Here is a 17,847-nt window from a genome sequence, read left to right on the forward strand (position 1 = left end):
CAGCACGGGGGCAGTTCACGCGTTGTGACTTCCCATCTGTCCTTGTCTCACCAGCTTTCACATTGTCAGCAAAACTGGGGAAGAGGAGAGACCAGAGGATGTGAAGAAGTGGTCCTTGTTTAATGGGGGCCCTTCGTAAGCACATTGTTATACCGCCCTTCTAGCACGGTGAGGGGAGGGGTGTCCATTTTACAAATGAAATAAACACATTTGAAGAAATTTAGCAAGGAAGCACCTTAGCTTTGTGCTTACACAGAGAAGACTGGAGTCAAAAAGTTTTGCATTTGAATCCTGGTTCTTTGTCCAAAGACCGTTTTCTCCTTTGCTCCCTGGGGGCTGGGGGTGGGGCAGGGTAGCTTCCTCCTGTCAAGGCACGGCTCATAGCCCCCTACACTCCAAATTAGAGTCTCAACTAGATTGTTAGGTGTCTCTTTAATTAAAAAAGTTTTTCAACACGGGCATGATACGATCGAAATGAGATTTGGTGGAGATTAATTTGGTGATTATCTAGCCGACAGAATGGAAGGAAGACAGGCAAGCAGAGAGAAGAAGCTGTTGCAGTCATTCAGGTGAGCACCTCTGTGAACATGAACTTGAACGTCATCATGAACAGGAACGTGAACGTGAACGTGAACGTTGGGAGTGGTCCAGGGGAATAGAAAGGAGGGGTGGGAAATAGGAGGGACCGGGAAAGGAAAACGGATGGGGTTTGAAAATTTCTTTAATGCAGGGGCAAGAGAAAGGGGAAGGAAATCAACAGAAAGACTGACATTTACAGAGGCAGGTGTGAGGAATTCGTTTGGAGGCAGGAAAGGGCAGAGGACGAGCTTGGTTTTAAATAAGCTGAGCTTGAGATGCAATACGTACACAGAGAAAGAACGGAGGTAGTGAGAGGGGCAAGAGGACTGAAATCCATGGGTGAAAGGAGATGTTAGACCAGAGTTGGAGGCAAGTGCGGGAGACACTTGGGAAGGATGTTTCCAGAACAGTCTGGCAAAGGTTCTTTTTGGATCCATAAGGAAATGCAGATTATTTAATTGTATCAAAACAATAGGCAGACTCTTCAGGTATGATACCAAGTTCTACCATGGGCACTATCCTGAAGAGATGGACAATCCCAGGTAGGAGGGAGGGAGGACTCATGACGTACCGCTGACCTGAAGGGTAACCAGAACACCAGCATCCACAGCCATGGTGCAGGACTCAGTATGCCAGCAGCCGGAAGTTGATGGAGTTGGAAAATTCTGTACCCGCCATGGGGACTAGGATCCAAAAAGACAGATACATAGCTCCAGCTTCCTGTGAGCCACCTTCAAACTCTACCCTTGGCTTTGGGAATGTTTGGAATGAATTTGCTGTGAGTTGCGGAGGGGAGCTGAAGCTAGAACTGATGGGAAGGAGTGAATTGGATTTAGAGGTGAAGGAGAAAACATTTTACTGCCCGGACGGATTCAATCTTCAGGCAACGGACTAGATGAGGAAAGAACCAAATAGAAAAAGCATAGAATGAACGCAGTTTCCCCTTCAGAAGCCATCTACGTGAAGCCGTTGAGAGAAGCATGAAAAGGGACTCCTAAAAAGACCTGTAATCGGTTTTTAATCACCCACCTGTGGTGTATGTGCTTTGCCGATTCATCGTGGCAGTTCAAACATGTCTTGCTTCCCTGTTCTAGCTGATTCCCTCACACTGAGCTTAGCTCACAGTTCCAAGAAATGGATACTGATTCTTCATGTATGAATATGTAGAAAAGCATTCAGTAAGAAACTGTGCTATGAAAATAGTAATTCCTAATAGTTTGCTTTTCAAAGTCAAGTATAAAGAGATGTTTACTGATCTGATAATTTAAGGTGATCTATATTAATACAGCATTTCAATAATCTCTTGGAAACTGAATTAATTACTTGGGGCTAAATATTCATGGCTTCTAAATCATTCTCTAGGCAGGGATGATGTATTTGAATTGCCATTTGTCAATTTTCTGCCCCATTCCATATTGCATGGTCCATGCCTTCTAGTCAAAGGCCTCCAGGAAAGTAGAGTTTGTTTATTGATTCACTGCAATGAGGGACATTTTACACTGTTGCTGTCTCTTACGGAGAGTAAGAGAGTTCAAGGATGCCATCAGGAAGAAGGGACTATTTCATGATTGGAATTTTTATATCAAAAGTGGAATGAAACAAGCAAGGCGGACGCTCTCATTGGCAAAGAAGCAGCAGTCACTCGTATCAGCCAGAACAGGGAATGTTCAGCTATTTGTGTGGTTTGGACAATACCCCTGTTCCTGTCTGAGTCTAGACGTGACGATGGAGTACTCTTGTGTTTGTCTTCGTCTGTCACGGTCACAGGGTGGCCTTGAATGCCGTTGGTTTCCTGTGAAATTGCTTGCGTTTGACAGGCAAACACCACGTCCTCTCTGTGCGCGCCGTGGGCATCGGCCCGTGGGAGTTAACACTGGGGCGCCTGATAGGACCCGCTTGCTCGGGTGGGGGCCGCTGCTTCTTTCTTGGCATGAACTCTCCCCAGATGTTACGAGTTTACTGTTTCTCCGTAATTAGCAACATGTGTTTGTTTTTTTATTCAACTCATGTTTATAGCAAACTTCCTATGTGCAAGGGTATTACAGTGCTCAAAGCAGATACGAAATCTTTTGAAAATTAAGAGCCAGAGTGGGTAGAAGAGAGAAGGAAACAGGAATTTATATTAATTTTTAAAAACATTAATTTAAAAAAAAAAAACAAATATTTCATTACAGGATGTGATAGTCCTCATGAAGGAAAAGTACCAAGAGTTTTCCGATGATGTAACCACAGAGCTAAAGAGTCAGAGAAGGATGTTTGCACGCGGGAAGGGGGAGTTACCAGGTGAGGAAGGTGGGAGGGACTGTGGGCAGGGCGTCTGGATGGACTGCAAATCTTCCGCAAAGGCCCTGAGGCAGGGAGACTTTGGAGAAAGAACATGGACAAAAGCCAGGGTGGTTGGCTCCTTGCTCACCTCAAAGCTATTTCCAAGTCTTTCCTTGAATCAAAGAATATCTACTGTGCCATTCAGCATCTGAAATACTGAATTAAAAAAAACCCCAAAACCCACTAGGCTGTTTGTTTTTTTTTAATTTTATTTTAATTTATTTTTTCAAATACATTTGTCTCTGTCTACCCCCCACCACTTTCCCTTGCCCCCTCCCTCCTTCCCTCTCTCACTAGGCTGTTTAGAAGGCAGCTGACTTGAACTGAAGAAAGCTGCCTAATGGCTTGTGAGAGTTCCTGCAGCATCCAGAAGCGACAGCCTTATTATCAGGGAATTCATCCAAACCTTTACATTCCAGTTTGAACCTAGAACTTCAGTGCTTTCACACTGACCACCTGGCCCATCCAGTCTTCTCTCTTCTCGTTTTTTAATTACTTTCTGGTAGCCCACGTTTCCCATTAAACCCCCAGGCCTTCTAAGGGAGGGCTTCCTTCCTATTCGTCTTCGCACGCTCCCCCAGTGCCTTGGCACTTAGTAGGTGTTGCTGGTTTGACTAACAGTGATTGAGCAATGCGCCAAATAGTATTCTTCACTGGGATACAAAACCTGAAAGGATGGATCTCTGCCCTCAGGAAGGTGAGCGCTGCTGTAAGAGTATGAGCCACCATCCTGATAAATAAACAAACAATTAAATAAATAAATAAAACTTTTTAGCCACTTTGTCAAACTCCTCAATATACATTTCTACAATTGCTTCTCTTACTATCAAATAATTTTTATTTTGTACCTCAGAGCCTAAGAAACAACTTTTAATCGTTTTTGGAATTTTAAAGCCAAGTTTGAAGGTTACGAGATGGTATTCTCGTTGTTAAAGTCGGATGGCTTAATTGTATTCCCGTTTATAATTGATGCCCTCACCTTGGGGTATCTGAAAATGAGGCGCGCTTCCTTTTATCTTTCCAGTGGCAGCCCCTTGCAGCCCTTGTGTGAGCGCAGGGCTGAGAATTAGGGACTCCTCATTCTGCCCCTGACTCACCGGGTTACCCAACTTCACCTCACCATTTCTTCATCTGTAAAATGGGGCTAATAGTCCTTACCCCTCTCACTCGGGTGTCGTGAGTATTAATTAGTGCTTGTCAAGGGCTTTGACATCTTCAGATGAAAGGCCCTGTGGAAGCCCAGTCTCATGTATTATTACATGAAAGCCTGCCCACCTCCCACTTTCACTGAGCCGCGATTACCAATTATAGCCGACTCTAAATGGCCATAATGCTGCATTCAGACACGACAAGGCAAGTTTTATGGGTCCATTAGGACATGCCTATTTGAGGGAATTAGTTTTGTGCAAATGGTTATTATGCCAGGGACTTTTATTTTAGGCAGTTGTTGGTCTTAATAGTTGATAGTTAAATAGTAAGCCATTTGGAGGGGTGGGTTTCGCATGTCAGTTGGGAAGGCAGGCCTCCATGGGCCAGGGCATTTACGTCTAAAGCAGCTTAGGTGTGTGGTGCAGGAGAACTTACTCCCCATAAAATGAAATTATATTTATATGGAAGGCCGACTCAGTTTCTGAGAAACCAGCTGGAGAGTGAAGACAATGCTCCCTTCTTAATTAGGAAAGGAAGAAGTGTCTCCTACATATAATTTTCTGGATTCCAATTTCAAAGGATTCATAGCTTGCAAAATAAATTAGTTCTCTCATTAGAACCATATTTAACACACAGCAGGAAGCTAAATAAATTTTTGGTACTTTTTTTTTTTTTAACTGTTTTGTGCATCAGTAGAGATGACCCAGTATTTAGGAATTAGCAGACTGGGTTCAACTTTAGAAAGTGGGCACAATTCTTACAGGTGATCACTGAATTGAAATAACATAGCTTTGTGAAGGATTAAAGTACCATTAATTTGTCTTGTTCCAGACATATTTGTTCGTTTTCTGATCCACCACCAGGCTTAGCATTCTCCTGGTTCAAAAGTACAGCAACTGTTCATTTTCATTTCTTCTTCAGAAAGCAGGATATTCGCTAGGTACGTCTATTTCAAAAGCTGCCTGAGTTGTTAACTTGATGAAGACCTTAGGTAAACGTTAGATGACATTCATATTTCCATGATTATTTTTTTAAATACAAAATAAAAATTCTATGAAGAGCCAATATTTCCTAATAACTAGAATTTGTTTGAAAGGCCAGAGAGAAAAAGATCAAGTGACAAAATCTAACCAATTTTTTAATATAGAAAATGATAAACTATTTTCTTATCTTGTGGATCACAAGGTAACATTTTAGCATGAAATGAATTCACATCATGTTTGTAAACACTGCATGACCTCATGCAATTCATTTCTAATTTGTGATAATTTGGGTGTGAAGAGAAGTAAAACCACTATTGTTTTATGCATGAAAACAGAGCTCCTTAAGTAAATTCATTGTGTCAACAAGGGAAATACTTTCTTGACTTAAGAGTGAGGCCTGACATTGTCTTGGGCCTGAGAAACCAGTTAGTGGCATTGTTGGCATACAAAGAACATGCCAATTACAAACGATTCTTATCTACCTATTAGCAGACTTTGCAGTCACTCCAACACCTACACCCCATTACCCTGCCCATAATTTTTCTCGGTTTGCTCCCTAAAACACACGCACACACACCAATGTACCTTTTAAACAGCCCCAGTTTGAAGCGATCTAACGAGGCCTGGTCTATGTACAGTTTGTTGACCTTTTCCTTAGCACTGAAAATCATTTATTCATTTATTCAGGAAACCCCACACCGCTGAGATTTCCATGGTCCCTGTCCTAGAGGTGAGAGGGGAGAGAAGCGACTGCAGAAAAATTGTCGTGGAGTATGACAGAGGAGGAGGATCCTGTTTATTCTGGCGACTACTGGGGAGGGCCGATGGTGGAAGGGCGATGCCCGACTGCACCTTGCGGGAAAAGAGTGTAAAGTTGTGAGGCGGTGGGGGAGACAGGGTGCCAAGAACTGGAGCGGTGGCCGGAATGCCGGGTGGGAGCGGGCGCCGGTGGGGAAGCAAGGCAGGGTTCAGATGGAAAATGGCCTCACAGCCCGCACTAACCAGGTGAGATTTTTATCCCAGAGCAACTGGATGTCATCGAAGGGTTTTGTTCGTGTGAGGTGACCAGATTTAAGTTCAGAACAGTCTCTCAATAGCCCCGCTCAGGGAGTCCCAGACATGGCTTCTCATGGGAATGACTGAAAAACACAAAACCAAAGCAAAAACCATGTAATTTATTTTCTTTTTTTTAAAAAGATTTTATTTATTTATTTTTAGACAGAGGGGAAGAGAGGGAGAAAGGAAGGGAGAGACACAATAATGTGTGGTTGCCTTTCACGCGCCCCTTACTGGGGACCTGGCCAGCAACCCAGGCATGTGCCTTGACTGGGAATCGAACCAAGGACATGTTGGTTTGCAGGCCAGTGCTCAGTCCACTGAGCCAGATCAGCCAGGACCCATTTCACTTATTTTCAAAGGTAAAACATTAAACTCAAAAGCATTTGAAAAGGTCGACTGCCCCCTTTCTCTTTCATACCTTCACTAACATCGAACGGCGACTTGAAGCTACTTTTGTGTTGCTTTCCAGTCTTTGGTCAAATGCAAGCAAATATGAACATTAGCTCCTGCCTTAGCTCAAAGGCAAAACAGTATAGTCACTATTCCACACCCTGCTTTTTCCCTTTTGGGGTTGGTTCCCCCTCCACACCCCCAACATAGAAGGGGTAAGCTCAGAATCTATATTTTTACAAGGCTCCTCGCTGATGCTGATAATCAGTTGGCAAGGATACACGTCTGGAAGCAGTAGGAATGGAAAGTACACTTCCAGGGACATTTAGGGTCCTCAGGGTGGACAATTCTTATTGTCGTCAGGATAACATTTTGAGAATATTCATCCCGGGTGCTCTGGTAAGTCAGGTCTCACGATTTTACAGCCCCAAAGCTGCGGAGAAGGAAGTCGGAAGACAGGAGTCAGGGAACAATGGCTACGTGGAGCAGGTACAGGCAAAAAGGGGCTTCAACCCCACCTCCCCAGGTGACAGGGAGGACCTAGGCTTGGTCCCCAGGCTCTCTCTCAGTCCCCTACTGTGTCGAGGCAGGGAATGTGCCCCTAATTCTCCAGGAAAGATGGTCACCGCACTGAGGTGAGAGGCCCTTGACCCTGTGGTCTCCCCAGCACACCTGCCTACACCAGACAGCGGCGGGGGTCACGGCCGCAGGGCACCGAGGTCGGAGGAGGGCTCCTCACTTGGAAGGGGCGCCCAGCCCAGGCCGAGCCACCCGAGCCCCTGATGCCAGCAGCGGACACCGGCTTTCTGGCTCTCAGAGCCGAGCCCCCGCTTGTCCCCGGCACGTCACCGTGATATATACCCCGAGCTGCCATCTCAGGGCAGGGGAGACACAGGAAATCTTCAAAATCGGAACTTATCTCAAAGAGACTAAGTTCCTTTCTAAACACATGGTTAGGTTAGGGGGTCAAACTGAGGTCAATTTCATTGAAACAATGAAGAACAGATCAATTATAGTGAGAAGAAAAAAAAGACTTTTTTGCACATCTAACTGATACATGTACATTTGAGCCTCCAATACAATACTGTTACATTTTTTGACAAGAATATGTGGGATTTCAGGCTTCTCCCCAAATCAGAGCACTCAAAGGTGGCTGAGGGAGTGAGCCCCAGGTGGAGAAGAGCGCTGCTAGCCATGCAGGTCAGGGAAGAAGGGAGCTGATTACAGGTGTGCTTATTACCCCATCTCAGGAAGGCGGGAATTAGGGCCGCTCGTAAAATGTTACAAGGCCAGCGGCCAGGTTAGTTTCAGAGCTGCCACTCACGAACTTGGGTGTTCTCTCTTTAATACCATTTTCTTCTTATGTATTTATTACTTTCATGGTGTCTTTGTCCAACTTTTGTATTTTACTATGGAAGTGCAGCGGAAGTAGCTTCCTTTGAGAGTTTTGCCAACAGCCGTAGCTTTAGGTTCCTGGATGCCAGGGGCAAGGAGAACGGGCAGCCTGGACCTCTGCCCCCGAGGGCTAGAAAATGTGCTGCGTCGCTGTGACAGCAGATCATCTCCCCCATCCCCATCCCCTGCAAAAGCGAACAGCTTGTGTGTTAGAGAAATCATTGTCTCTCTAAGGCCGGAAGAACTCACACTCTCAACAAGAATAGGACTCATTGGTAGAAAAAATGGATCCCTGAGAAAATTAATTTTTCAGTAAAGCTGGTTTCCTGGACAAGCTCTTTCCTTTGAGTGTGATAGCCACAGTGGCAGTTTTTGGATCAGGGACTGCAAACCACTTACGTACCTTTTTTTTTTTTTCCCCCCTTGAAAGTTAGTTCTGCAAGGTCCCTATCCCAAAATAGCCTATTGTATTCACTGAGGTACAAGATGTAGTATGAAAAACAGATAAAAAAGTTTTTTTTCTTGGTCTCCTAAAGTATTTGTGGTCCAGAATTTGTCAGTAAATGAGGTGTCCCCTATAAAGAATTTGATATAAATTACTTGATCACAAAGTTCATGTGGTTCTTAAGTCAATGGCTTAATTGTATAGTGTTTTTATTAGGTATAGTTGTAAGATTTTGTGTTATATAATTTGGTTGCTGTTACTCTTCAATAAAGATTTTTAATAGTACTATCAGCCTTGAGTACATGGTTATGCTAAGGGTTTTAATCAACAAATGTAAGTATCACTGAGGCAATAAAACATGCCCCAAATGTCTCTCAATACAGATGTTACTTTTTTTAGGATAAATAATTTTAAGGAAGAATTAAAACATAAAAACTATTTAAAATAACATTCTTAGTGTAGGACAAATAATTCAGAGAAAAAAATAAGAAACAATTATGAATTCAACATTTCAAGTGAAGAAGTCAAGAATTTCCTATGGAGGAAAAAGAGACTAGGTATATTATGTATGTTTATTTAATTTTAATGTTATTCTTTCTATTTAGGTGTTTTATGTTTTGCGTTCTTTTTTGGGGGGGGGGATTTATTTGTTTCTTAAATCCTCTGGTCCTGATATCTTTCACCTTAGCTTCAATCTTTATTCCCCATTTTTAAAAGGAAAGTTTTCACAGATGCTAAGCCCACTTTTTCAGAGTTTTTTTTTTTTTTTTCTGGTAAAGTAAACAAAGAAAATTTTAGCTGTTAGAAAATTGGTGAAAGTTGCCCAGATGGTATGAAAGTTGACTGGATAAAAGTTAGGGGAAAATTTTACAGGGGTAGCATTTCAGAGACTTCTCTTAGCTTTTCAGTTTTCACAATGGATTCCTCCTTTTCAGTCCACTTTTAGAAGTGTTTGGGTAGAGTGGGGAAGAAACTGAGCTGCTTGCCAAAATTATTTCCTGCTCCCTGATCAGTGTGGCTCAACTGGTTGGTCGCTATCCGTGAAGAAAAAGCAGCTAGTTTGATTCCTGGTCAGGGCACATGCCTGGTTGTCGGGTTTGGTCCCCAGTCGGGGCACATACAGGAGGCAGCCGATCGATGTTTCTCTCTCACATGAATGTTTCTCTAAAATATTTTTTAAATTATTTCCTGCCTGAGAATATGGTATTTTGGAATCTTTACACCTTGGGCAAGTTTCTGCAAGTTGGGGAGAGGCCAAGGAAATGGATGAAGTGCTTGCCAACTGCCTTTGTGTGAACTGATTCGTATCATAACTAATATTTAATGAGTGACTATTATTTGCCAGACCTCTCACGGGTGCTGGGGACACATCAGTGAGCGTGGAAGTTCTCATCGGATTTTCCTTGGACTTGTGCACATTAACATGTGATGAAGCAGGAAGCCAGTTTTAAATGGGAACCACCAATTCTCTCTTAATCTTTGGCAGGGGCGGGATATAGCTCCGTTTTAAAAATGTAATTTGTAATACTTCCACATTTTAATCTTTTTTTCCAGCTTGCCCGTTCAGCTGGGTGAGGATGAGAGAGCCACTTACCTACTTTGGGCCTTGGTTTCCTCACCAAAAAACAAGGGAATTCACTGGAAGAAAAGACTTCAGAGGGGTTCTCAGTGGGTCAGGCGCATTAGGGTCACAGGAGGACTTGGTAAAACACGTACTGCTGGGCCCATCCCCCGAAGTTCTGATCCAGCAGGTCTGGGGTGGGGGTAAAAAGATGTCTTTCTGAGAGGGTCTCAGGTGATTCCCGCCGGCACTACAGTTTGAGAACCACTGGCCTAGAATACTTGGCTCTACCCATCACTCTGACCTTCAGTGTGTTTCAGCATAACATGAATATGGACTTTCTCATTCCTAACTTCCTTGGAAGCGTTTCCTTATGATAATTTCGTCGAAGGCTATGCAGCCTAGCACCTTGGAAATGTGCTGGGTATTCCTTCACCCCAGGGTTGATTTTCACACTGTGGACGCTGTGAGTGTCTGAGCAATGCCCTCATTAACGACACATGAACGTCATCTTCATTTCTCCACCCATCGCTTATTTATTGACTGTTAAGTGATAACCTGGCTCCACTGAACTAAAACTTGCAGCTCCTCCCTCTCCCCTGGTTTCTTTCTGGCTTCCTGGCAGATCTTAAGTCTTTGGGGGCAGGGCGGGGAGGGCATGCACAATCAGGCAGGAATGTTGCTAAGTTTCTATATCATCTAGCAGGTTCTCAAAGCCCGTCTGTGGGCTCTGAATGCCGATGTTTTGATGTCTTTGTGGAAGACTGTAAATCTCGCAAGAACCCTTAGACATGTCACCCACGGGAAGAAATTGGAGAACTCATTGTGATCAAATCCATTGTCCTTCAGGCTTTTTGCTTTGTTCTCTGATTTGCCTTCTCATGTGCACCTTCCCCATTTCCAGTCACAATCTCCTTAATCAACGCCTGGCATGAAAAGCCCTTAGCTCTCCCCATGGGTGGCCCAGAGGAATCATGAAGCCTGAGCAAACAGCAGTGACTTTCCCTTTCTTATTTATTCAGGCAGCTTTCAAAACATCTGGGCAACTTTCACTGATGTCACTGAGTACTTGGCCCCCTGGATCAGGTTCTGTCGGGCTGGAACGAAGGAGGGGAAGCAGCAGGGCCTCCTCGGAGTCCCCAGCGCCCCGAGGGCTGCTGGGAGTCCCGGGCCGGCCCACCTGTTGCTGCACCTGCCATGCTCAGTTTTAGGCTCTTCCTATCGGAGTCTTCATTAGGCCACACCTTGATCAACAAGAGCATACATGATACTGATATTTGCATCTCCTCTTACTATCTTGCTTTTAAACAGGGAGGGAAGGTGTTCCCTTCAGGCCATGGGGTTGCGGGTTTAGAAATGACCTGTTCTGGAGAGCATCAACTTTGTCCAAGGGCACCACCATTCGGGGGTACCCTCGGGACTGCCAGGGATGGGAGGATGAAGTGGGCTTTTGTCTGTTTTATATATTAATGTTCTACATGGGTTGGTTTAAAGGTGTTAAGCAGCAACCTATAAGTTTGAAAACCACTTATTTGCTGTAAGATACCATTGTACGACTGAGAAAACAGACTCAGGAATTAGTCCAAGATCACACAGTTACAGTTAACTAAGTGAGAGGGCGGGCCTTGGCAAATTTAGGTCATCTGCTTTTCCTAAGTCATCCTTGGGACCTGGGTGGTGTGGCTAGCACTCCTTTTTATTCAGGTAAAATCCCCATAAAAGGAACTATTTTAAATTGCATAATTCAGTTGCATTTTTTCACAATGTTGTGCAACTGTCGCCTCTATCTCATTCCAGGATATTTTCATCACCCCAAAAGGAAACCCCAAACCCAAATCAATGACTTCCCTTCCCCCACCACCTCTAGTCCCAGAAAAACCACAGTTCTACATTCTGTTTCTGCGGTCTTACTTATTCTGGACATTTCATATACATTAAATCCAATAATATGTGCCCCTTGGTATTTGTTTTTTTTCGCTTAACATCATGTTTTCAAGGTTCACCTGTATTGTAGCATGTATCAGCACTTCGTGCTTTTTTATGGTTGAAGAATAGACTACCGCACGGGTATACCACATTTAGTTTATTGTAGTTTCTTTAGTTGTATTTTCTCTTCTAACAGAAAGTATGTTGCCCATACCACTGAATCCATGGCCTGGGACCAAATAAAGGAAACTGCTAAATCACCGCACTCAAGCCCTTGTCCGCCATCCTGCAATGGCAATGGCTCTGGTTGGTTCCTGTAGCAATCTGCTGGGTACTGACCTTAAATCAGTCACTTAATCTCACCGTGCCTCAATTTCCTCAGCTATAAAGTAGGCTTGATGGCCACTTGCCAGCCACCCCACAGGGAATAATGAGTTAACGCTACTTAAAAGCTTCGAGGTTCTCAGATGTTAGGTTCCATATGTCAGGGGTAAATACAATGTAGCGACATAATAATCATCCACCAGGACTTCAGTTTGTTTTTTCTAGCTACCTTTAAAAAAAATGACAAACATCAGTCACATTTCCCAGCATGCTGTGTGTCGTCTTCTCTTTTCCAGAACATGTCTTATTCCTGGGTAGAGTGGGAATCTGCAAAGGCTCTTGTTCCTGCTTCCTGCCATGCATTACCTGCTTACTGATTCTTGAAAGAATGTAGGGTCCTAGAAGTTACTGAGAACCACCATACGCTGAATGTAAGATACTTGGTTCTACAATCTCCTGTGCTCCTCATTGTGGCCATTATGATAGAGACTTCACTACAGTTTGAATGTGAGGCTTGTGAAGCCCAAAGAAACGATGCAGCTTGTGCCAAGTTCCAAAGCCAGAAGCAGGTGGAGGGAGGTCCCAGTCCTGGATGTGTGGACTTACTACACTCGGTGCTGCTTCACCTCCTACGCTGACTGCTTCCTTTCCCGAGGAGGTTTGAACGGCCAGGTTGGAGCCTGTGCATCTGAAAGGCCGCAGGAGAATGTGAAAAGGCATGGAAGCAGCAAACTTACCTGGGTTGAATAGTGCCCCCCACCAACCTTCGGCCAGATTTCATGTCCACACAGAACCTCAGAATGCGACCTTATTTGGAAGTCGGGTCTTTGTGATTGTAGTTCGTTAAGATGAAGGCGATAGTTTGGAGCCTAAACCCAATGACTGGTATCTTTTTAAGGGAAAGGAGAGGAGAGTCAGACACAGACACACACAGGGAAGACGCCCTGCGATGACAGAGGCAGAGACTGGAGGGAGGCAGTTACAAGCCAGTCACACCAAGGACTGCTGGCCACCCCCGGAAGTGAGGAAGGGGCAAGGGGACGTTCCCCCTTGGAGCCTCCAGAGGAAGCCGGCCCCTGCCGACACCTTGATTTCAGACTTCCAGCCCCCGGAAGTGAGAACTCACAAACCTCTGTTGTTTTACATCATCCAGTTTGCGGCAATTTGCTGCAGCAGCCCTTGGAAACCAAGGCACAAACCTTCCTCCATGGATTTCTGTGTGGACTCTTCCAGTGGAAGAGTAATCTCATGACGTCACAACTGAATGAAAAGATGTTCTGAACCACACTGCCCAGAGAGGTGCATTAATGGAAAATTGAAACTTGGTAAAAAAAAAATTCTCTATACCTGTATATCCTTCAGCTACATGGCTATGATGCTTGTCAAGAGGTTTTGACACAAGTGGAAAAGAAAGGGAATAAATGACAAAAATCTGTATGTCATGGGATTAAAAAGATAGAGTAGGAGCATAGATTTGGTACCTGGGGAAGTGAAAACAAGTAGTGTTTTAAACAGCTTATTCAATAAAGGAGAAGAATGAGCTGAAAACAGAATACTCAAGAAAAATATTAAATACAAGGATAGGCAAAAGTAGGTACAGTTGTTCATGTGGAAAATAATATAATAATAATTAAAAATGCAAGAATAAACTGTGTTTCACATGCTCACAACTGTAAACCTACTTTGCCCACCCTTGTGTTTACTAAGACATATTAGACTGGCTAATATGTCTGGAAATTGAAGGTAAAATGGACTTTTTCTCTTTGGGACAAGTATAGGGATTAGTTGAAGGCAAATATAATTCATCAAAGTAACATAGTTGGCTGTGGTGGCTTTGCGCTGATCTCTGCTTGTATTGCTTTTTATCAATCGGTTCATCCTACTCTTTATTAATGAAGCCTATGGAGAGGCTGGTTGCCGAAGTTTGTCTAAAAAGGATTGACTCTCCAGGCTGCATAGTCAGCCATGATCTTCATTTAGTAGAACAGAGTGAGCAGAGGATAGTAACCTGAAATTCTAATTTTTAGTCTAAGCCTTCATCAATTAGCTTATGGCCTTAGGAAAGACTCTCATCTTCATAAGCCTCTTCTGTTCCATGAAAGTTCTGAGCAACATGATGTATAAAATCTGTGCAACACTAAAATACCTTTTCCAGGTAGATGGAGAAGCAAAGAATGATCAAGTTGCTACAGGATGCACAGGGATTGGGACAGTGGACAGGCCAAAGGGTTTGGGCAAATGTGCTCTTCATTCTAGGCAGGATGAAGGATTAAAGATGAGGTTTCACAAAAGCCTCAACACACACATCAAATTAATTCTATCAATTAACTTGATATCCTGCATTAGAAGAAACTGGAATAAAGAGTAAAATGACATTCTTAAAGGAACAGATTCATGCACTGATATCTTGTACCAAGACTTCTGACCTGGACAAAACACTACTGTCCGAAAATAGTGAGAATGGGACAAGACCAATGCATTTAGTAAAAGGCATAGGATTACCCCTGTCTGGGTAGCTGAGTTGGTTAAAGCGTTGTCCCAATACGTCAAGGATGTAGTTCTGATATCTGGTCAGGACACTTACAAGAAGCAACCGATGAATGCATAAACAAGTGGAACAACAAACCTCCCTCTCTCTCTTCCCCTCTCCTTCATTCCCTGCCTCTGTCTCTCAAATCAATACATAAAAATTAAAAAAATAAGTAAAAAGAAATGGGATTATTTTTATAATCTTCTATGCATACCTACATGCATTTAGAATATTTTAAATGCCTTGCTTTTGGTAGATGCTCAAAAAAAAATTGGTTGGTTCAATGAATAAATGTTTTTCTTTTGTATTACACTAATATTCTCTCTTTCGCATTTTGGTTCAGTTTCATTTTTGTTTTTGGGTTTTGTTTTGTATTTTAAATTTGGGAACAGCATCCTAAGAAATTGATCACCCAGGTACCTTCCTGCTCCTTTCCTGATGGTTCCTAATCTATGCATTCCGCTACACTGTGGATGAACCACAGGAAATCCCCCTTAAAGATTTCCAAGACTTCATGCTGAAACCAGAAGTGTGTCTGTTCATTGCAAGTGCAAACTAATTAAAAAAAAAAAAAACCCAACTCAGTTTTTCCTTTGAATGAAACCAACACTGAAAATAATTTTTCAGGACCAAATTTTAGGGGGTATTGAAATATGAAGATATCTACAGGTTGAATTTGGGTCAATAAGAACAAAGTTTCATTTCCTTGGCAGAACTGTTTTTATGGGAAACTCTCGTAATCAGAATTTCTCCATGCAATCACTCCTACCACAATTCCTGAATTCCATAGAACTGCCAGCCATTGTGTCTGTCAATTTATAATATCCTGGAAATCGCTGGCCATTGAATGTAGTAGAAAACAGAGTTTACAGTTAGAATCTGTTGGGAAAGCTAGAGCTTGTCTCTTATCCCCTTGTGTCATCCTTTCTTAGCCCTGTTTGGGTTATTGTCATCAACAACAGTAATTCAGTGATTTTCTGGACACAGAGAGTATTCAGCTCACAGGAATGTTGGCCATAATGATTATAAAAAGAGCTTTCAGATCCATGGATGAAAGACATTAAGTACAGAGTATTATGATTATTAATCACGATTATTGTTATTATTATGATTGCTGGTTATGCTTTTAGTTTTATTGGAACCTCTCAAGAGTAATAGTTGTGTTCATGACCTTGAAGTTTCTTAAGAACAGGATTCTTAGCCCCTTTATCACTCTCAGTTGATCTATAGCTTTCTTTAAACTACTAAGGATTTAAGCCAATTGAATTACTGGATCTTCATGAAAATAGCTCCCGCAGAGTTGGAGGGTAAATTGTATCAGCTTTTGTGAACAAGATACAAGATAACTCTCAAAAAAAGTGGAACATTTTCTTTATTTATGCCTTTCCTATCACTATGCTGAGACAGAACATTTTCACACTATGGAAATCAACCATCATTTAAGGAGAATAATTTAGCAAATATCTACTGGCCATTTTTAGGTTTTGGTTCTCAGTTGTCTAAATTTATATATCCAATTCAATGATATATGTTTAGTGGAAATTATTTTTCTGTGTTTCTGTATTTGTAGATTACTTATCAGTCAGTCTACAGAATAAAAAATAGTTTATGTGCATGGAGTTTCTTCTCTCAGTAATTCCCAGCCTAGTGGGAGAGAAGACAGATAGGTCCACAGCGGAAACGCTCCATGGTAAGTGCTGTGGTGGAAATACTCAGAGCACACTAGCTGAACTCAGAGGAGACGCACCCACACCATGGAGAAAGGGTGCCTGCTGCGAGCGAGTGGCGGGAAAGGCAAGAGAGGAGAAAGAGTCTCCCAGAGGAGGTGGACCAAGGAATGAAAGGCGTGTAAGAGCTCGCTAGAGAAAGAAGGGTGGGATCTTCTATCTTAATACTTTAAGAAATTTGGTGTGTCTGGAGAACAATGAGATTTAGGGGAAATGATAGTAAGTGACACTGTTCAAACAGTATGGGCCAGAAGGTATTTATGTGCTAGGCCAAGGAGTTTGGGTTTTGTTTCAAAGGTAATAGAAATCAGTAAGTTATTTTAAATGGAAATTTAGAGAACAACATCATTTGAGAAAGATCATTTCGACCGTGAAGGATAACTTAAAGAGGGTGGGAATTGAGACAGATTTATATATATAGAAATCTTGTTGGGAGGAAAATCAATAGTTTGGCGATCCATTGGAGATGGAAGGCAGGAGAAAGGGAGGATTTACGATGAGGACCAGATTCCTGGCTTGCACGCCCCTGTGGATGATGGTGCTACTCACTGAAATGGAGAACATGTGAGGAGGCACAGTGTTTGTATTTCATTTTTTTTTAAGGAAGATAATGAATCCTGATTTAGAAACATTGAGGTGATAATGTCATTCTTGCTTTTCTTCCTTCATCCACTTTAGGGAAGATGGCGGAAGATAGGAAGGAAGACAACTATAGGCAACTATTTCGAGAAACAAAAGACCATTTAACTTTTTCTTCACTAAAAAGATTTTTAATGTTGAATAGGTATTGCTTTATTATCTCTAATATGTATCTTGACAACTAATAGATATGCCAACAACCTTGAATTAAAGACCGAAAAGAAAAAAAGCTATATCTAACTTGTTTTATAGAAACAAGTTAGATATAGATATAGGCCAATATAGAAATCCATATGCTGGAAGATATAGGCCAATATAGAAATTCATAGGCCAATATAGAAATTCATATGTTAGATATAGGCCAATATAGAAATTCATATGCTGGAAGTGTTTAAAAATCCTTGATGGGTGTCGGTTTTCTGTATTCTAGAAGCTTGTCCGATGTGGTAACACCATGGTGGGCTGTGAAAAGAGCAATGGGGGGGAGGGGCAAGCACAGGTTGCAAATTTTAGCTTTATCATCAACTAGCTGTGTGATTTGGGACAAGGAAAACTGTCTTAGATGCTAAGTGATCTTAATAGCCTTATTCTACTTCTAATATTTAATAAATTTCTAGTCTTTTCAAAATACAAGTTTGCACAGAAGTTAGTAGCACCTACAACCTGAGTTTAAATGCTGGCTCTCCCACTTCTGAGCCAAATGGCTTGGGGAAGTCATTGAACATCTTGTATAACGATTTTCTCATCTGGAAGCTGAGATAAAAATAGTAATTGCCTCATAAGGTGGTTGTGAGCATGGAATGATTTGAATGTAT

This window comes from Pteronotus mesoamericanus, unplaced genomic scaffold (assembly GCF_021234165.1).
Source record: "Pteronotus mesoamericanus isolate MK-2021 breed Mesoamerican mustached bat unplaced genomic scaffold, CSHL_Meso_final contig_94, whole genome shotgun sequence".
Taxonomy (NCBI): domain Eukaryota; kingdom Metazoa; phylum Chordata; class Mammalia; order Chiroptera; family Mormoopidae; genus Pteronotus; species Pteronotus mesoamericanus.